At 40.9% G+C, this 5,181-nt stretch overlaps 1 protein-coding gene across 1 annotated transcript in view; it reads left to right on the plus strand.

Annotated features, from left to right (window-relative positions):
* The window catches only part of LOC116689508 (contactin-associated protein-like 5), a 98,863-nt gene that overhangs the window by 48,512 nt on the left and 45,170 nt on the right, over window positions 1–5,181 (plus strand). The window lies entirely within an intron of this gene.

The raw sequence follows: 5,181 nt of genomic DNA on the forward strand, positions 1-5,181 counted from the left end.
GTGTGTGTGTGTGTGTGTGTGTGTGTGTGTGTGTGTGTGTGTCACACTTGTGTGTCTTGTCTGTTTTTGTTGATTGTCGTGTGTGTGTTCCTTGTGTGTTTCTATTTAGGCTTTGTTTTAATGTAAATGCCGTTTTTAATGTAAATCACTTTGGGTTTACGTGTAATGAAAGGTGCAATACAGATAAAATTTGACATTGACATTCTGTGTTATAAAAAAGGAGCTCTGTTGTGAAGAAATAATGATGATTAAGTGGTTTTGATAATTTCCACAGATCAGTTACCATTTAAGCCACACAAGCAATTCATTTACACATGCAGTACTATACTGTAAGCTACAGAAAGAAGTGTACATCTTCAAAATTTGTACTGCAGTGGATGAAAATAGTAAGTTTGCGGGGGGTTTTGTCAGTAAAAGCAGTGAAGAAGAGGAAGGAAATGCATTCAACACATTTAGAGCTCAATGACATACGCAATGTGTTTCATTAGACTGCAAAGATGGACGATGTGTCTCTACTTTTTCCTACTGTACAAAAGTGAAACCATAATATCCCTGATATGAGCCTCAGTGACCGAGAGCCTGCACAATAATGATCGGGCAGTGGAGAAACAGTATCAAAGTCCCGCCAATACACCAGCTCAACCAATCGCCAGTCAGTCACAGCTCTCAAGCTTGACATTTTTTGCCTTTTTATAGCATTAAATTACTAATAAAAATCGAACTGATCAGAAAAGTGAACACTTGAGCAAACGTAATCAGAACTTCCTAAAATGAAAGAAACCAACTTGGGGGAAAAAAAATAATTACAAGTGTTCTTGGATTTTTTCATTTGGCCCATCTCCTATCTGCTAACACGGAGGGGCCAGGATTTATGACCTATGTTTTGGTTTCACTTTTAAAGTATATGCACCAACCCCTGAGTAACACTGAATGTTACCATAACTTTTGTTTGTTTAGAAGAAAAAAATCCATCTTTAAGTGAACCATTGACTTGTTTTTTCTGCATTAATTAAAAAATCTTACACATCTCAAATAAACCGGAGCCCTACAATCTTAAACTTGACTTTAGAGATGAGTTCACTGTTTTTTTTTTTTTACATACTACTTGTTTGGAACATGAGACACACACATCCAGATACCAGATGAGCATGCTGACCGCGCAACTCCACCTGGCTGCTTGTTTGTGTGCTTCAGGAAAGACGGGGCTCTAATCCACGCTGCAAAGACAGAATATGTTGGCTTGCACGAGTAATTTCATCTGATTTACTTTTAGCCCCCTTTTTCCTCAACAAACTCCAAAAAGTTTTTTGAATTCCTTTGAGAGAGAAAAAAATCCTCAGTATTAAATTGCTTAGCAAATATAATACAGATAGCCGTGATTGTTTTGGGGAAGCCAGACTTTCAGCAGATGGTGGGCTGCAGGGAAATATAGATGGAGAAGAGAACCGCAGCTAAGGGACAATATTCCCTTTGATATAATTTACCTCAAGCTGTATTTAATTATCTGCACTAGGGACGAACTGCCTCTGAGCAGCAACACATGAGGAGTTTGACCTGGAGTCCGCTTGTTGTTTGTAATTACAATGCATAAGTAAACATTTCACTGCAAATTAATTTAGCGTATGAGAGTCTGATATTAGTTTGATAGGAATTGACTCGTATTACTTATTTTCATTAGGGTTCCATGGTTTTTCTTCCTCCTTGGGTGGAGGTCATAGCTGGAATTAGTATTGAGCAAGAGCTCTGATAGCATCTTGGTTACAAATTCAGGCAGCTCATTTAGCTACTCAGCACAGAGGCCTGTAACATTTTTAAACCTACCGAGCGATAAGCCCTCGGATCTAGTCTGTAAATGTGATTAATACGCAGATTTATGCTGCGTGAATGTGCTGCATTAAACACAGATATGGGGGGTACATTCCTTAATTTCATTAGAATCCCAAAGTAATGCTTAAAAGGGCTCATGATACTTGGTGCAGCTGGAAATATTCTCTATGATGGATGTGCTGAATCCCAACCAACAGTGAGATCCAAGCAGAGGAAACTGGACTCACTGCTGGTACATCTGTATTGTTCCTGTGGTGCGTAAAGATCAGCTGGGTCAGTACACATGAGTGTGCAGAGCTCGGGGTTGTTTAAAGTTAAAAGAGTTACCTGTAGTGTAGTCTTGCCTCCTCCAAAATGCGCTGAAGGAGGAGGGTCTGGCAAAGCATTCAAAGATGGGAGGGAAAACGTGCTCTGGTTTAATGGCAATTCTTTAAACCAATGGGAATTGTCATTGGCGGCGTAAAACTCCACACAGGGCCGCTGCAAAATACTCATGCCAGAGAAAGGTCAGCTTGGACAGATAATCTAGCTAGCTGTCTGGATTTAGCCAGCAGAGATCTGATGAGTAGTCAAAAGGAGTCTGCATTAATCCACCTAATTTAAAATTCCAACACAAAGAAAGCGGAAGGAAACAGAAAATACATGCATCCCGCGGAATTTCCTGTGGCACCAGGGCAATCCCGGAAGTGGAACATCAAGGATAATATCCAAAACGTTCCACTTCCAGGATTGCTCCGTTGCAGCAAGAAATTCCGCCGGATGTCCTTCTTCAGCAGCGGCACCGTGGCTCCGTCCTGAGCTTAGCGCCATAACGATTGTCCTCGGTTTAAAGAAATGCCAATAAACCAGAGCACGATTGTCTCTTATCCCGGAATGCTGTGTGGACTAGCCAGACCCTCTTCCGCAGCGCTGTGCAGGAAGGTCTAGCAAAGCGAGACTACCTGTAGTGTGCAGCATAATCTTTTTCAGCTGCAAGATCTGCAGTTCTCTATGTATTCTGAGCCCTGTGAACACCCAGGAAATAAGGGAAGTTGTGAATCTCAAACTTAGGTATTTAATTAAAAAGTCAAGTCATGTTCATGGATTGTAGCATTCTAACATTTCTCCCGACTCTCCTCCCCAGGCTACTCCCCAACACTGCCATACGCCTCACAGCAATGTCAAATGACGTGTAGAGGAGATGGCTCGGTGCAATCATTAAACGGAACTGCAGGCCACGCCAAAGTTTTTGCAAATAATTGAAATTGTTCTGAATGTAACCTTTTTCTGTTCAGTTTTATTGAACTCATCACTCCACTGTTTTGTTTTCAGTTTGACGAGTAGACAATACAACAGCTTAAGGAGAAATGCAATTGGACCTGTTTGATAAAGTGCTGTACTCGAGCTAAGTGCATGAGAGCGTTAATGTGGAAAGAATATCGATCCGTGTCTTCCTCTGCTCGGCCAAGAAATGATCTGCGCCTTCAGTATAGTCTTAATTTTCACACGAGCAAAGTTACAGTCAAGCCAGGGGGTACACAAGTGTCAGCGATGGGTGACAACATTCACAATGAGCTTTTGTTTCATTCACTATACTCTGCATCTACAGCTAGTTGGAGTTGTCAAGGACTTGAGGCTGCTGCCACTGCAGTAATGACATGAAGCTGTCACACGAAACTGTGTATTTCCCGGAGGCAGCAGTGGTGCTCAGAGACGTTGTCTCAGACACAGGAAGATAGGCAAATATATTTGCAAGTTACTGGTGCGATACACAAGAAAACACATTAGATCTGTATGCTAGATAGTACCTTGAATCTTCAAGCTTGGCTACCAGCCGGTCAGCATGGAGATCATGAAATATATATGGGCTGAAGGGGTGGGGGGGGGGGTTATCCTACTGATACTCGCCAGTAGTCCCTCGCGGCTACACTGCTTTTTCCATGAAACAGACAATGAAGTGGAGAAAGATATGCCACTGGCACTCACAGTCATCTGGGATAAATGGCTTTCTGGAAGTGACAGGCATCATTGGACAGTGAGTGAAATGCTTAAGTTTTCCCAAAAGCCTGGACGTATCTAATTTTAGACTAAGTAAAAAATAAAAATAAAACTCCCTGTGTGCGCTGCGTGACCATCTCGTCCCCTCTGAGCTCCCAAGCCACAGCACAGCTCAATCTGGATGCTAATTGAGTCTGCGCCTAACACATTCAGAATGGAGGTGTGACTCAGTAATTTCCATTCACAGCTGCCATTGTCTTCTTAAAAAGCTGCAGCTCTGTTAGATGAGCTGTCACTGTCAATTTAAGAAAAATGGTTTGTGGATTAAGCTGAGTTGGCTAACTACTGGTCTATTTGTGGGTTTATCAGATATTTTAAAGACCGAAGATGTTTTACTGATTATCAGATGGATTTTTACTCCCAGATAACAAAATACAAAAGTATTAAGCACAATTTATAATGAGAAGATTTGGGCCAGTTTAGTACCTTTTTTAGAAAACCAGGCAAGAAAATTGCCTAAGGAGCAGCAGGGTAATTATACAGTATGTGGGAAGTTAGTGGGTAAAAGTGATTTGGTTGGTTAAAAAAGTGGGTTCTTACCTGTTGCCATGTGTCTCACATCTAAAACATGCCGACACAAAGTTTAGAACAAGGTAGCTATGGAGTTTTTTACAATATCGTCATTGCTGACCCGGCAAAGAAGAAGCAGAAAGCTAGGAATGCATTGTCGGAGGAACAGAGAAAACAAGAAACGTCAGACTGATCGAGCGAGGAGTCATATCTCTATGTACTTGAATTCACATTCAATATGCAAAATAGCTCCTTACGGTTTCATTTTACAGTCATTTTTTTAGGAATAGTGTAGCTGGATAAGGTCTAGTTAGTTTTATATATTGTTACTAACACTGCATCATATTTGATATGAACATTATAGATTTTTATCTTAATCTGAAGTAACTAATAACTAAAGCTGATGAAAAATTGCAGTATAAGTGCAGTATAAGTATAAGTGTAAGTAAAAAGCACAATCATTCCCTCGGAAATGAGTAGGCCTGCAGTACAGTTAGGACTTAGTTCACAGTTGTTTTACACCACTGGCAGAAAATGCACTTTTAGTATTTGTCAACCATAATTAAAGGAGAATTCCGGTCAATTCCAACACATAGCTCTGTTATCTGAAAATTTGGAGTCCTGTCAGTAGAGAGAAAAACTAAACCAATCGGTGCTGCCTTCACCATGCTATCCTCCTGCTAGAGTTAGCACCCAACAGGCGGAAACAGGGCAAGTTTTAAACTTGTTTTTAGCCTCTAACCTTGTTAAAAATGTCATTACAAGTGCCTACCCATGTGCAGTGATTCCTTCTGAGTGAACACAGTG

This window comes from Etheostoma spectabile, chromosome 5 (genome assembly GCF_008692095.1).
Source record: "Etheostoma spectabile isolate EspeVRDwgs_2016 chromosome 5, UIUC_Espe_1.0, whole genome shotgun sequence".
NCBI lineage: Eukaryota > Metazoa > Chordata > Actinopteri > Perciformes > Percidae > Etheostoma > Etheostoma spectabile.